At 43.1% G+C, this 17,500-nt stretch overlaps 1 long non-coding RNA gene across 1 annotated transcript in view; it reads right to left on the bottom strand.

Annotated features, from left to right (window-relative positions):
• Window positions 1–7,296: 7,296 nt before the first annotated feature.
• Window positions 7,297–17,500, bottom strand: part of LOC123504714 — a 62,291-nt gene continuing 52,087 nt past the window's right edge. The window contains exon 3 of the long non-coding RNA XR_006674924.1: window positions 7,297–7,327. This is a non-coding gene — a long non-coding RNA (uncharacterized LOC123504714). The remainder of the gene's footprint in view (window positions 7,328–17,500) is intronic.

The raw sequence follows: 17,500 nt of genomic DNA, 5'->3' as shown, positions 1-17,500 counted from the left end.
TCTCCCCTCCACTCCCGACGCAGAGATGGCTAATATACAAATCCTTCATAACATTACTGGCTCCTAAAAGCTGCCCCCTCATTGGTGACAGTGAAAAATCAATGGGAGAGTTCCCGCCAGCTTGATTTGCACTGCGTCGCCTGTCAGCCAGTGTCAGTGACGCATCGTGTCTCATACCGCACACTGGGAGTTAGAAAGGCTTACCTGTGGTGTCAATGAAGGACTTCCAGGCATTGCTATTGCGATGTAACAACCTGATTCAAATCATATGGACATCTGGTTAGACTGAGAAATTTTTTTAAATTTTAGCACAGACTTTCCTGCATTCAGTAATAAAGTCCAGAAAGTACATAACTAAATTAATACCGTTAAGTAGAATGTGCAATGATCACATTTGATGGAGGCTATAAATGTGATAGCATACCATCTGTGCTTCACAGTCGCTATGGCCTTCCCAGGACTGAACAGATAATGGAACACTACGAAACCGTCTAATTAGTACGCTGTTACCTAACTTCAAAAATACTTATGCTGAAATTTTATTACGCCAATTTAGGCATTCCATAGCTTCACTGAAACGGCGAACTAAAATTCAATTGGAGTTCACCGAGGCAATGCCTAAGACCGGTCTTCCAAAAGGATCTATATGAATGAGAAGCCATTTCCTAGAGGATTCAGTTATAATTAGTACTTCTTTTCATACAACTCTACTTAATTGCAGCTCGGGTACAGCTTGTCTCAGTGCACCATCAACTCCTCATCGCTCCACACGATCTCCTCGTCCTCTCATCACTCCGCACCGCCACCACATAGCCCATACTAAACACCAAGCCTCCATCCATATTCACTAATCCACATCACTATCCATACTGAGCATTTCACCATTACACAACACCCCCTGTGTACCACACACCACCACACCAGCACAACCTGCAGATTAGCCTTCAAACTCCACATCACCCCTCCCCCAAACTACACTTACCGCATTATGTAATCAAACCAAACCCATCACACTCGATCACAGCAGAACATAACCCCGCCACACTCCCACGTGTGCCACCTCGCTATAATGACCGCCGCCCTGCCCGTGCCATCATCACCCGGCACTACATAACCACTCTCAACTCTAAACCAGATCCAATGCAGAATTAACCTGGCGTCGTACAGGCGTATCTCGCCGAGCAACGCGTCGAGCGCTGAGATTTTACTGCCCGTAACGAATGCTATTCCGCGTTCACGCCTGGGACGAACAGCAGCTCGGCAAGTGGCAAATGTGCAGTCAAATAAACTTTTCATCCAATTCGGAAAATGAACAAATAAATTTACATGTAAATTTAGCGACAGAGTATTATTATGACATTTTTCACTCAGCTTTAATTGTTTCGATGGCATTTCGATAATGTTGACAAGTTTCATGCCCCATTAAATTTCTTTTAAAATTGCCGATACGTAAGAACGAAATGAGAGCAAAACGAGATTCTTGCAATCGCGTACTTCACTGATGGCCATAACACAGCTTCCTCGCAAACACTTTACCGGCATTCACTCGCTATACACAGGCACTTATCGATAAGGCACGGTGCCATCGCTCCCGCTTAGCACTGCAGTGTTCCTCGCTGTCTACCGCTCTTGTCGACGAATTACATACAAAATAACAAATAAACAATAATGGTATCAATAACAGAATAACATCCTGGAACCGAAACAATCTAATCGGCCAGCTTTTAGAAACACTGGAAATGGGAAGCAAGTCTATATACGGAGTCTGTTCGGCGAGATGGTTGCCATGGCAAAGAACAAACACTAAGCGGGTAGACAAGTCCCCTCCTCGCTTTACCTCACTTCTTTAGAGTTGATGATGATGACAATGATGATGATGAAGCTTTCATGATGTATATTTTATATATTCTACAACTGAGATTCCGCTTGCCGTCAGATTGATGGTCTTACTGTGGATAATCTTGACACGTGACTCATTATTCAACACCAGCTCTCTCTCTCTCTCTCTCTCTCTCTCTCTCTCTCTCTCTCTCTCTCTCTCTCTCTCTCTGTGTGTGTGTGTGTGTGTGTGTGTGTGTGTGTGTGTGTGTGATGATGATGATGATAATGATGATGATAATAGTAGTAATAACAATAACAATAATAATAATAATAATAATAATAATAATAATAATAATAATAATAATAATAATAATAATAATAATAATAAAAATAATAATAAACTACCACCATTACTAGTATAGTACTACCACCACCACCACCACCACCACCACCACCACTACAACCATTACGTACACTTGAAAGGAGGTTGAGTACCGAGGTTGGGAGCTCCACGTGGAACACTGGATAAAGGGCTACGTATCTTTCCTACGTACGATGACAAAAAATTACCGAGACTGGCTAATTATGTAAAGAAAAATGGGAAATCATGTCACGATATTACCCAAAAATTGCAAGGCGGGAACAGACGTCATTTCATCAACTACATGAGATCCAGTTCAATTTAACATTTAGGTAGTGGAAGTGAAGTCATTCATAACTGAGCACGAGGCCAAAGAGCGCCAGTAGAGCAGCAGGGGCAGTGCTTGGAAAGGCCTCTGGTCTAGACGAGCGACCCCTGCCCATGAAATTTTGGATACTCCTTTGGCTACACTTTTTGAAAACCGGACCCTTCAGTTGACTTTTTTTTTTTTACCTTTGCCAGTCCTTCCTTAAAAAAAATCAATAATTAAGCAAGTAGGTAAATGAATAACCTTACGCCTTACCGCAAAAAAAAAAAAAAAAAAAAAATGTAGCAACGCCCAAGCAACTGACTACCAAGACTTTCTAGGACCTATAACTATTCTTCTGTGTCTGGCAGAGATACAACACATGCAGTAATTTCAGAAGCAGCCAAACTATTCGCTTGTGTCCGATGGCATTGTTCGATCGTCTGGGAAGGACTTAACGTCTTCAGTACCATGACACGTTTTTAAATTCCTTCTGGTTATTATTTAGTGATTTTACACAGCTTTAGATACTTAGGTCGGGATTTAAAATAGTGAAGACTTTGGCCATTAAACTCCTAACCTTCATAGACCCTTCCTATTGTAAATAAAATCGCCTAATTATAACCAAAACTCATGGTAAAAATGCGTCCCAGAACTGAAGATGTTAAATGTTTCTTCCATCCTATACCTCCACAACACTACCACGTTAAGACACATTACTAACTGGAGGAGTGCAACACACACCATCCCTCACCAGAACAGACCAGGAACACGAACCCTTATCGACGGCAAGGCAAGCAGCGCACCACACATGCAGGCAAAAGAAGAAAACATAAACGAAAAACATGTAAAAAAATATATAAAAAAAAAAAACGAAGAGAAAAAGCACCAGGTTGTGAGAGTCAAGCACCATTTCATTACCATTCGAAACAAAAGATTAAAAAGACGGAAAGGCAAAGGGATTTAACGTACGTACCATCACGCAATACGGGGAAAAATAACGGAAAAACTGGAGAGGCCTTTACTCAAAACACACACACACACACACACACACACACACACACACACACACACACACAGGCTGCGGGAGTAGTAGTAGCAGTAGCGTTAGTAGTGACAGACCCGCACCATCACGAACAATTTCACTGCCAAACATTAATGGTGTGGTCTGCGTGTTCTGATGGTCTGGCCGCGGCTTAACGCAATCACAGCCTGAGTGGCAGCTAATGGTAAAAGTTAAATGAAAAACGTTATTATGAGGGGAAGGATGGGGGCAGGAGGACGAGGAGGAGGAGGAGGGGTGAGAGTGAGCATGTGCCGGGGAGTGAGTGAAGCTTGTAGGGGGAAAACTGCTGGATAGTAAAAAGAAACACACACACGCACTCTCTCTCTCTCTCTCTCTCTCTCTCTCTCTCTCTCTCTCGTCCAAGTTCATTTCGAGAGTGGTGTTATTGATAGTAATGATGATGCTGATAACTTTTGTTACTTTTCAGTCTATGATTAATGCCAAACCCAAATGAGAGACAAAAATACTCGTTGTTTCTTTTTTTAATAATCATCTGCCTGCCTCGCCACTCAATGCACCTCACCTGCTGACCGACGTGCCTCCCTCCACCTATCCCTTGCCGGATGCGGGATGGTAGCAAGTATGCTGATGAAGATTGCGTATGGTGATGGCCGTGGTAGTAGTGGTGGTAGTGGTAGTGGGAGGAGTGGTGGTAACAGTAGCTATAAAATACGTAAAGCGAAGAGACTGAAATCTTTTTTGTTTGTCGCAGTAACAACTAAAGTCATGTGGCTCCCTATGTGTCTCCCTATTATGAAACACCAGTAGAAGGAAGAACACGTGGAGAGGAGGCAAATGGCAAATAGGACTATAGGTTTTAAGACATTTGTCCCAGATTTTTGCCTAACTTTTATTATCTTTAAGGGAACTGCCAATCAAGTGGGTCCTTTTTCTTTATTGTTGTTGTTGTTGTTGTTGTTGTTGTTGTTGTTGTTGTTGTTGTTGTGGCCAGCTTCCCCTCTTGCATAAAAAAAAAATTTAGGTGGAAGGTGAATGTAGCGACTATAGGCTAAACACGAGCAGCGAGGAAAGTGACAGGGATAAGGAAGCAAATACCTGGAAGAGGAGGACTGGCAAGAGGTCCGTAGATAGAGAAGAAACCCAAACTCACTCCCTCTCTCTCTCTCTCTCTCTCTCTCTCTCTCTCTCTCTCTCTCTCTCTCTCTCTCCTACACACAGGAAATGAACGCCAACCTCCCAGTCTGCTCCTCTCTCTCTCTCTCTCTCTCTCTCTACACACACACACACGCCCGGTAGCTCAGTGGTTAGAGCGCTGGCTTCACAAGCCAGAGGACCGGGGTTCAATTCCCCGGCCGGTTGGAGATATTTGGGTGTGTCTCCTTTCACGTGTAGCCCCTGTTCACCTAGCAGTGAGTAGGTACAGGATGTAAATCGAGGAGTTGTGACCTTGTTGTCCCGGTGTGTGGTGTGTGCCTGGTCTCAGGCCTATCCAAAGATCGTTCTGTAGGGTAACGTCTGGCTGTCTCGTCAGAGACTGCAGCAGATCAAACAAACAGTGAAACACACACACACACACACACACACACACTCACCAAAAATAGATACATATAGCCGAGAGAGAGAGAGAGAGAGAGAGAGAGTCTTTCCACAATGTTATCTCAAGTCTAAAACCCCAGTGGCAGAGAGATTATGAGATTATGACTCATGTTAATATTACATTACTTTATTCATTATTTCCTCTTTGCACAGCTTTCCCAGAAATGCACAAAAGATAACGCGCACATAAAGAAAATAATACTACAAATGCAAAAGTTTTCTTTATGCCACGCACTCCTTTTAAGCATTCCCTAGTTCGCTTTTCCACGTCAGCCATCAGAAACGAGTAACCTTTGCGAAACAAAACAAAACAGGAGAGAGAGAAGACACAAAGTTTTCCAGTGGGCGGACATTGGGATTGCCGGCGCGCAGCACTTATGTCAAGGCAGACGGTTCGGCAAGCTTCAAAAATAAACTCCCCGCGAAGCTCCACAAACATGTCACAGGGCGCAGGGAAACCATTTATTGCCCCGAGGCTGTGCTGCGGGCTGGCCTGGCGACTTTCCGGGGTTTGTGCTGATAAAACACATGTGACAGCGAAGTAGCTGCTGATTTATGGAGGTTCATACTGTGATCTAAAAGGTTATACAAAGAGGAAGAGGGTGCGGGGCTGCGAGGATGCGAGAGCAGAAATGTGCTGTGGATATCTGCATGAGTTTTATGATAAGATATTGTTTTCTTCAGTAGTCTTTCCACTGTTATTGAGCTCAAGATATGGTGTTTGAGGCAGTTGTGGCATTACGAGGTCGAGCAGTGACGGATGAGACAATGAAAAGGACAAATACGAAAATTATCTATATGAGGATTCAATATGGTAGGGATGTTCTGACAGCTGTAGTTTGTGGGATCCCGCTTCGGGACGCACGGCAGAATGTAGGGTAAAACAGTGAAGGATATGAAGTACACATGTTGAGTGTGATAGTCTGACAACTTTCATCTAAGCGGCGTAACCCGGCGGGTTAGCCACACTCACTACACCTCTCAATACTCTCAATACACACACCTACAGTAAATGTTGTTTTGGGCAAGTTTTAGGCAGTTCTTTTTCACCATAACTATAAAATATGTGTACAAATTCCACGCCGTGTGAATGAAACACTGCCTGAACGTAGGCATTGTGCCGAAACTGAGCTGAGTTGCATTATACTTGTGTGTCTGTATGTTACTAAAATAATGAATAATAACATTGACAAGTTTTATAGAGCAGCTGCGTGGACAACCTTTTCTTGATTTCTTAATTTTCTTTATGGCTCTTTTTCTTCACTATCTTTCCATTTCTTCCTCCCGCCTTTCATTTTTTTCTAACACTCCTCTTGCCTCCCTTTCTCTCTCCTCTCTCCTCCACTGCGCACCAGGCTCACTTCGCCTTCCGCCAATCCGTCATCCAGGCTCACGGCAAGGCTGCTCGTGTCACGCCTTTTCTCCCTTCTCTCCTTTTCCTTCCTCCGTCTCTCCCGTCCTCCCCTGCACTTACATCAGCGTTAGAAACATAATAATATGATTTATGCATGCTTTACGGGAATCTTTAAGGATAGCAGTGTCCGTATCTGGACGAGTGTGTCTAGTTGGTGAGTGCTTGTGTGAGCGTGTAGTTAGCTGGTCACATAGTTTTTTCTATATATTTTTTGCAATACTTCGTTTTTCATCCCTTTGAAGCAGCAAATAAAAATCTTCACTATAACAAGTTTCATTATTTTTTTCCTTTCATAAAAGTTCAATAATGTTCAAAACCATTTCCTTCCTCAACGTTATCAGAAGGGTGCCAAAACAGGCAAGGCACGTTAAAGTGTACGTTTGCAAGAAAACTAGAGATAATAGAGGCTTATAGATAACAGAAGTTTTGAGCGACATGTTCTTATCCCTTCAACTCCAACGACAACACTCTAGGACTGTGATGACTACTAAAAAAATGATAAAAATAAAATTAATATATAAATAGATAAATAAATAAACGTTTACAAATATATAAACAAAATTTCATCAAACTATACAGAACGGATGAAATGAGATTTGAGCGATGGATGCGCTCGCCTCAGATATACATACTCGTACATGGCTATAAATATGAAGAGATTACAGCGTACAAAATACACACATGCATTTATGTGTATGAATATATGCATACATACGGTTGCCATTGTCATTCCATTTGGTGCCGAGTGTAGTGATGGTGTATATGATGACTGAGCTACTACCTCCACCCATGCGTGGCGACCTGGCAGGAAAGAAAAGAAATTATTAAGTTTGAGTAATTATATCTTATTGGGAAAAGGGTAAAGTGAAGCAATGATCTGAAAAAGTACGAAAAGTGAGAGGTTTATAGTGAAAACATTTACCACGATCCAAATGAAATTATTTTATTGAGGGAACTGCTCAAAATCATCAGGTGACAAACAGCAATAACACTTAGAGTGAAGCCAAAACACTTCCACTTTCAATGGAGTGTAATACGATGAAGCTTCAGCTGGTTAACATGAGCGCTGTGTGTGTTCACAGGACACACACCTCTCTTGCACTACCAGGAGATAAAAAAGAAATATTATTAGACAATCTCACCAAAACAGAGAACACGCCTTCATACTTCTTAAAACGCACTCACACACACACACACACACACACACACACACACACACACACACACCAGGGCACTTGGTATACCGACCTGCCTACCACATTTGCAATACTAATAAATCCATATTCAGGGCCTGACATGTAAGCTACGAAGCGGCATAATGAAGCTGACTCTGAAGCACGCACGCGATAAAACATGTCAATGGCGACGTCCACCAGGAGAAAATACTGTGAAGTTTAAACCGAACCAAATGAGGTGATGGCTGGGAGGTAATAATCCGGAAGCTAAAAGAATGTGGACTCTCCAACATTCCGGCACTGAAAACTTTCCCTCGGTGGATAGTCTGTGTGCATCGGTGTGCCAAATGTGCTCCATCAGGACAAATTTTGACGCTGATTTATTCATGCACCACTTTCCCTGTCCTGCCTCTCCTTTACGTCACCTTTTACGCTAATTCTGCTTGATCTTAATTACCACACATTGAATACTGTTGCCTGGGAAGCCGTGTGGACATTTGCCCCAGGTAGTCAACAAGCATGGTAGTCTCAGTGGCCGGAAGCAGGCTTTACTATATGCTCTCACTGCACCTTAGTCCACTGAGGTGGGAGTCGCACAATGCATTGTCTCAGAACTGAATTACAAGCAGAGTTCCCCAAGCGCATGAGATGAATAAACGCTGCAGAGTTTCCCTGAAGCAGCACATGTTACATTCTGCGGTTGATCTGTGGGGTTAGAATTGAGAGAAATTATGAAGTCCGGCTGTATAACTGATATGGAGATGGGAGACAGAGAATACAGACAATCCTCTGCTTTCAACGGAGAGGGTTGAGACCACCTTCGCTGTAAGATGCACGGAGTGTTACAAGTTTCCTGCTACCAGCAAGTACAGATCACCCTTAGCGCAGGAGGTAGTAGGCATTATCTCCTAAAAAACTTCAGTATTATCCTCTGTAATGGGTAATAAATAAGAGACCATCCCTTCTTGTCTGTAGAAAGTTGCTCGCCATTATCTCCTGAAGAAAGTGAAAGGGGATCGATTCTTTGTGGTGGACGGAAAGTGAAGAAACCCATCCTCTGTTGAAGAAAGTTTAGGGACCCAATTCTTGGCTAGAAACGGAAAAAGAGACCATTCCAGGCCGAGAGCGAGGAGTGTAGGGACCCAGCAGTATTAAATCCAACGGGCCATCTCTTCCGGTGTCAGTCTGTGACAGTTGGGAGACGAGAGGGAAAAGGTATGGAGGGAAGGAAGTAGGTTAAGAGGACGTAGAGAAATTGTGAGGGAAAAAAGACTAACTTGAAAACTGATAAATAGGATGGAAAGGAGGTGGCAAATCAAAGGGTTTAGAAAATACTGGAGCTTAAGGCAAGCAGAAGAATATCATGTATATAAAGGGAAAGGAATTGACAGTAAAGGCTTGAGCAGAAACAGAAGACACGGTGGTGAAAATAGCCAACCAACGATGAAGGGAAAAAATGTTATCGAATTACGAGTCTTTACGCTTGTCAGGGAGTGAAGTGAAGTGCAAGGAGAGTGACACGTCTCTCTCTCTCTCTCTCTCTCTCTCTCTCTCTCTCTCTCTCTCTCTCTCTCTCTCTCCTCCGTCTCCCTCTCCTCCTTCTCCCTCTCCCTCTCTCATCCAAGCATGGCAGGGAGAGGAGCGGGAGGAAAGAGGCGTGACTGCAAACATCCTCAATTGGCACGTTCGTTGTGTTGGCTGGACGAGCAGGCAGGCACGGACAGGACATGGCCAGAAAGGAGTGAAGGCAGAGAAAAGGAGCAGCAAGAAAAAGAGAAGTGATGAAAGAGAAGACAAGATACAAAGCAAAACAGCGGATAAAAAGAAAGGAAACACTGCAGACAGAACAACCAACACAAAGCGAAGGAGACGAGAAGTGAAAAGAAGGAAAAAATAACGAATGTGACGGGAAAGACATGCATGCAGAAAGGGACACCAAGCAACTGAAGAAAAAGGAGAGAAAATGCAGAAGAATGATAAAGCAAGATGTGCGTTAAAATAAAGGAAAGAACATGAAGAGAATACAGAACAAGATAATCAAATCATAGATAAGAGAAGAAAATGCGACGAAGGAACTTAGCGAAACGTGATATTCAAGGTCAGGAGCAAAGAAGGAAAGAAAACGGGAAGGTTAAATGACCACAGGTGCCTCTGCAAACTGCCTGCCGACACCTGATATCTGAGCAAGTGATCCTGTGCCTAAAGCGATCTTAATTAAACTCTCTATGAACGCCAAGGAAGAACTGCACCTAAACTCCAAATAAATACCCTCCAGGCAGAACCCATCCGCCCCTGGAGACTCAGGCAGACTCAGGCTTGCACGTGAGACAAGGGAAGCTGAAGGGAGACCACACACCAATTTCTACCTCGACGCCAATATCTTTAAAGTGGATTAGTAAAAATTGCTCTTGAAAAATATAAAGAAAAATAACGAAGGTAATGAGATTTAGCCATCATTTCAATGTCGACTGAAACAAAGGGTGATAAAGAACCCAGAAGAGATTTAATCAATAGCACGTACATCATGCAAAACAAAATTATAGAAAAACTGGCTAGCACACACACACACACACACACACACACACACACACACACACACACACACACACACACACACACACACACACACACACACACACACACACACACACACACACACACACACACACACACACACACACACACACACACAACAAAAATACCCATAGAAAAAAAAAAGCGGACAAGCCTTTTTTAGTTATCATTACTGTGACATATGAAACACATCAATGCTAACAGTCAACTCGAGCACATTACAAAACTGAATGCTGGTAATGAGAGATGATATATCGAGTGGCACTTGAAATCAAACTCTATACGCTGCACTGCTCTATTATGTAACAACGATTACGCAACAATGTGCTAATACAGCGGCTAAAACGCGGCACAAGAACACGCAGCAATACGCTCACGGGGAGGCACGCGGACTGCTCCAACACCTTTAAGATGCTACCTGACTCACGTGACTCGTATGCCGCCAGGTCGCTACAGAGGCTCCAGTATTTTCAGTAGTGACACTAAGTATGGTAACAAGAGCCTTTCACAAACAGTAGTGGTGCAATACTGCCAACACGCTGGAAACCTTGCCTTGTATTGGTATCCTTGCCAACACTTAGTCTTCATCTACATGACTTCATGCTTAAGAGACCTCACACCAGGCATGACCCGATAGTTATGAATGTGTGATGTGTATTAGAACTATGAGGAAAGCATACAAACACACAGTGGTAGTTTGATAAAGCTATTATTGGTGACTTTTTTCCATGATTAATTTCGAAAATAAAGTTATTCCACAAGAAGGAGTCGGTATGATCGCAATTCCGTAGATGTTAGTTCACACCATCTTACATACACCTGTCGCCCCGTAGACGTCCTCGCCTTCCCCGTACAGGTACTACACACCGTACACAGCATCTAAGGTGTCTTCCATCTCACCATGATACGAGTAAACACCACGGCCTTCTTTAACCCCTTCAGTACCATGACGCGTTTCCATATTCATTCTGCTTACTATCTGGTGATTTTATACAGCTTCAGAAACTCATGTGGGGACTAAGATATTGAAGACTGTGGTCATTAATCTTCTAACTTCCATAGACTCTTGCTATGTCAATAAATCGTACACAAATCTTAAGGTAAAATTGTGCCCCAGTATTGAAAGGATTAATTACGAAATACATTATGAATAAAATTACGAAATCTTGGTTTGTAGTCAAGCGGAAAGAGGGCGTTTATCGTGTAAGCTGGTGGTTAAATCAGAGAGAGAGAGAGAGAGAGAGAGAGAGAGAGAGAGAGAGAGAGAGAGAGAGAGAGAGAGATTGGCCCTTGCATGGACTCGCTACATTTCCCTTACAAGGTCACCACTGGCACTGGGTTCCCTCAACACTGTACACTCTCTCAACGCATCACTATATTTCTCTTGCCATGTCTCCACAACCTTTCATCGAGGAGCCCAGCAGGGAAAAGACTCCCCACCACCAGTAAAGGAGAGGCGATACATAAGATTTCTACAAGCCTTCAGACACACAAGCCGAGTAAAAGGGTGAGGGAGGCAGAGGCCGTGGAGTGACGAGAACAAGCCAAGTGTGTCGAACGGAGAGAGGGGCTGAAGAAAAGGAGAGACTAAAAGAGGCCAAGTGAGTAAGGGAGGGTGGAGGTGGAGGAGGCAGAGCTGAATTAAGTCGACCTGATCACCTGCCTCTCTCCGGCATCTTGATGACGCCGTGAATGACCTTCGTTAGGGCGCGATCCGCGGTGAAGAGTCGCCTCCTCGTCCAGACATAAAAGAACGAACCCGAAGGACAGAAAGGACGTCTGTTCGTACCGTGCGCCGCCTAAGTCCGTGGTCTGTGGTGGGTCAGGATGGTGCAAGGGACGAGATGGCATTTTCCTATCGACGGCCTCCACGGAAACGCTTCATCCTTTGTGAGCGAGGGAAGGAGAGTTACCAGGCCACATAATCTAATTCTATAAACTTTGTGCGCCGTGGAGAGAAAACCAGAGAGAAAAAGTTTCCTCTCGGTAAGTATATTATATATACGAGTATATATAATTTTTGTGTTTTCCCTTTCCCATGTGTTGAGATACGGAGACGAAGTACGCTGTGCGAATGAAGAATACCGACAGATCGACTGACACACAGAATAGGAAGACACGACGAGCACGTCCAGACACACCCAACAACCATGACCTGGGCTGACTGCTTCCAATGGCAAGCACCTCTGCACTTTGGCGCACACACACACACACACACACACACACACACACACACACACACACACACACACTTTCCGTGCTGGACAGGCACAAAGACAAACAAACAAACACGGGAACGCGGACTGCATAATCCCCTCACATTAACTCAAGTTCAGAACACTTTCCGGCCAGAGTTGGAAAAATATCCAAAGCCGTCGAGGAATTTACGAAGTCGTTGCAGAGATAAACATTTCCTGCCCGCTTTCTCTCACAATTTACCCGACCATATATGTAATGGAAAACCTTACAGAGGAACACGCTAATTAACCGGTAGGGACGTTATGGCTCCCCTACTTCACATTTTCACAGCCTCATCATCTCCCGCCAACATTCCAGTCTAGGCTGATCCATGCACCAGTCAACAGAGTCGCGTCTCCAAGGCAAACCCAGTGTTCCGTAGCTCTTATAACTGATGTTTGAATATTACGCCGCTGTGTGTTTGCAAATTAAACATTACAATTATTGTGTCATCTTTATATCTATCTCTGCTAATTAAGAACAATGTTATTCTATGCAATTAACACTCGCTAATACAACTTGCTAAGGGCTTCACGTCACTGTCGGCAGTTCCTAATTAGTCAATCTAAAACGGTTGGCAATTAACAATTTTCTTTAACTCACAAGTAACATTATTCAGAAAAACGAACCCAGATAATGTTGTTAAATAAGGAAAGCAATCAAGTAAACTTAAAAGGTTGACACTTGTAACAGGGTTATCAATAAATAACGAGATCGGTAATAACAAACTATACTCGCACAATGGCCTGTAATGGTCCAGAGCCGCCTAACTGAAACATAACAAAACAGATAAATGTTGAGTCAATGGAACACCTTTGTATTACAACAATACACATATGTATACATTAAAGTCATAAAGGAGAAAGAAAACAATTTCGTTGTTCGCGTGAAGCTTCAAGAAGGCAGGTACAGTCTTTACAAGACCCTGAAACATCGATAACGTTGGTACAAGTGCTTCAGGGTTTCTGGTGGCTCGTGAGCCTTGTCGATCGTAGCACCTCGTTTTTCCCACCTGAATGTTACTCATAAGGTACTACAATTTGCGTCAAGTGATGCAAAATGAGACCACAAAATCATACGATATGCCAACGAAATGCAAATGATATACGTATCATAACACAAACATACAACAAACTCATACACAAAACACACTCATAAACAACACCTCCAGAGGCAATACACACACAGACACACTACAGACAACAACAAACACACATCACAGACATTTACAGCACACACAGCATACCCCACATACACACAACATAGCCACCGCAAACACGCAAGGATGCTACAAAACAGGAACAATGCAATAAAACACAAACAGAGCTTTAAACTGAATCCTCAGAGCTACGTAGATGGCGCCATTCCTCAACAAATACCTTGTGTGGCCACCGATAAGAGGCAGCAGCTGCAGTGACTGGTTCAGAATACAAGTCACAGTGCTACTATCGACTAAATTCCACTTCTGGGTATATCCATTCTAAAGTACCTCTCAGCGTGTATGTGTGTGTGGGGGGGGGGACTGTTATTGGCTTCCAGCACAACGGTAACGTGATGGCAGTGAGGCAAACGGCACACCATTTATCAGTGCCCTAAGCCAGCCTGCACGAGTTACGCACGAGACACATCAACTATGTACATACTTAGTTGCACAATTGTAATAACAGTACTATAAAGTACATGCATATAGAAACTTGATGGAAAACGTTGTTACACACACACACACACACACACACACACACATACACAAAGAACACAACATTGGTCCTTCTTAGGTCACATCACTCTCTTATTCTCCTCCTCTTCCTCTTCCTCCCGCTCTTCACAGTCTTCGTCGTCGTCGTCGTCACCGGCCGCCGCCTCCTCCTCCTCCTCCTTCTCCTCCTCCTCCTCCTCCTCAGCGGTTCTCTGGCCAAGTTTTGATTAATCTCTGAACTTTCGACGAATGTAATATTTTCCAGCTTTTCACCCGGGGAGAGGCAATATTTTCCCCGCCACGCTGTAAGGGGACGGTGATATTTACTGCGGCAGGAGCGTGGCGGGGGTGTGACCTGCCTCGTCATTCTTCTCGTGACCTCAGATGGCCTCTCGCCCTGATAAAAATAAAGTAAGGTCAATTTATTCTTCCGTACCACCAATTTCTTTTTTCTTTTCCCTCTTTTTTCGAGATGGTGGGGTGGGAAGGTAAGGGTGGTGACGGAAGAGTGGTGGGTGATGGTGGTGGAAGGAGTGTGCAGGCTGCAGGGTGACACTTGCTAAAGGCCTTCCAACACCATCCCTCTGTCCCCACCACCTCCACCACCACCATCAGATACTGCCACCCGCCGATGTCACTCGCCTTCCGCATCGTAGGCACGGCTTGTCTGGAATGATTCTGATTTTGGATGAGTTGATGAAGAAGGGAAACGAAAATATAATCTATCCTTCCTGGTGTCTATGCTTTCTGTTTGTCTCTGTGTGTCTATCTGCCTGGCTGCCTGTCTGTCTGGTTACCTGTCTATCTTTTCTTTTTTTTTTTTTTGGATGTCTGCCTATCTATTTATCTATTTGTTTATTCATTTATTAAGGTAGCTATCTGTCTATCTATATATCCAACTACCTATCTACTTACCTATTTATCTATATATCTATCTATTTATCTTTCTATCTACCTATCAGTCTGTATGTCCTAACTATATATCTACCTTTATGTCTGTTTACTATCTATTTGCTTTTCTGTGTGTGTGTGTGTGTGTGTGTGTGTGTGTGTGTGTGTGTGCTCGCCCGCTTTACGAAATGAAACCGAATAACCAAATGATTCACTATGGAACGAAATAGCAGCACAATTGCAATAACCGAGCCTCACATCGCTACCCAAGACAATGACAATGCTAGCAATGTAGTAGCATACAGCTCGTCGTGACAGTTTAGACCAGTATATGAAAACTTACTGTAACAAAGCGCAGGTAAAAATTCAAGAGTGCTGATAAGGAACATTTGTATAATTAAGTTAGGATCGATTGTACGTACACCCACATGACATAAAAGAACAAGTAAGCGAGGCACTGGTAGTTTGTTTACGTTTAGGACTTGAAAACACAAACTTCCTGTTGCTCTTAATTACTCTTTCAGCATGACAAGCCGACGCTGTTTGTCTTAACTCGGATTCCCAGAGGATGCAATGCTTCACAAAAAATAACAACAACTACCTACATGTGCTATTAAAGTTACCGTGACAGGCTCAAATACGTTGTTTTCTAGTCTCTGGTGAACACGTATTTTCGTTCTCTTGCATGTGAATGTGGTCGAGTGTTTTCCATGCTCCCACAATAGCCTCTTCCTTGTAGTGTAAAGAGAAGCTTCGATTCAAAACCCCACAAGAGACAGACCTAAGCCACTGATACCAAGGCACGGAAGGCAGGGAGACTAGAAGGTAAAATGCAGAAAAATATTGTGATGATGTATATTATATGTGAAAATATATAGACTATATGAGTCAACCAAAATTAATAAGACAATGACTCAACAATTGAAAGATGTAAAAAGAAAAAAATCAGTTAAATAAAGAATAGGGATCTGACAATTATCGTGTTTTTATTTACATCACACACACACACACACACACACACACACACACACACACTGCCAGTTACCTTTTAATTAATCCAAAAGCAACTCACTGAAAGCAAGATACCCACATATATAGCACCTAACGCTCATTAACACATACACAAACACTGCAGCCGACACGCAATACACAGCATATAGGCGTGGTACTATAAACACAGTGGCGCGGCAGAGCAAACCGTGTGAAGCCTCAGATCGGCAAAGTGAGCCGAGTTCCACGAGGGAGAGAGAGAGGGCTGTGTGGCGAGGGTTAATGATTGACTTCTTACCCTTCCCGCTGCATCCAATACCAGTGATGGGAAAAATTGACATGCAGGATTAGGGAGCATTCAGTGGTGCTATTGAGAGACAGTCTTACATGTGTAGTGGTAGCGACAATACATAGGTAATAATGCATTGGTGTTGTTGCTTACTGTATGTATTAGGGTAATTGTGATGATGATGATGATGATGATGATGATGACGATGATGATGGTAATGGTGGTGGTGGTGTTGCTACTATTATTGCTGCTATTAACGATGATGATGATAATGATGATAATGATGATGATGATGATAATGATGGTAATGATGATGATAATGATGGTAATGATCGTGATAATGATGGTGGTGGTGGTGGTGGTGCTACTAGCATTGTTGCTACTGACGATGATGATGACGATGATGATGATGATGATGATGATAGTACTGGACGTGATAATGGTGATGGTGGTGGTGGTGGTGGTGGAGGTGGTAGTGGTGATGGTGGTGCTACTATTATTGCTGCTACTGACGATGATGATAATGATGATGATGATGATGATGATGATGATGATGATGATGATGAAAATTATAAGAACATAAGATAATGAAGGAAGCTGCAAGTGGCTACCAGTCCTTCTATGAACATACTTATTTCTACCTATCATCGCCATCCACACAGCTGTCCAACCTTCTTTTAAAGCTCCCTACTGACTTAACACAACAACCTAATTACTGAGTGCGTTCCATTCATCAACTACTCCTTTCAACCCCTTCAGTACTGGGACGGACTTTTATCATGAATTTTTAATGTGATTAGAAGATTTTATTTATATTAGGAAGAATCTATGGAAGTCAGAGGATCAATGGCAGTCTTCACCACTTTAATTCCCCCCCCACATAAGATTCTAGAGCTGTATAAAATCGCCAAATAGTAAGTAGAATGAATATGAAAACGCGTCATGGTACTGAAGGAGTCACAAACCAGTTCCTTCCCAAGCCTTTGTTGAAGCTAAATTGGTCAAGCTTGAGACCATTATTTCTGACTTTATCCTAACTAATAATCTTAAGAACTTTACTTATGGCCCTTTGTTATAACCCCTATATCAGTTGATCTATCTAATTAAAGGTGATGCTACAC

This window comes from Portunus trituberculatus, chromosome 17 (assembly GCF_017591435.1).
Source record: "Portunus trituberculatus isolate SZX2019 chromosome 17, ASM1759143v1, whole genome shotgun sequence".
In the NCBI taxonomy this organism is placed as follows: domain Eukaryota; kingdom Metazoa; phylum Arthropoda; class Malacostraca; order Decapoda; family Portunidae; genus Portunus; species Portunus trituberculatus.
The sequence above is the reverse complement of the archived record's forward strand: the minus strand, read 5'-3'. Positions and strand labels throughout refer to the sequence as shown.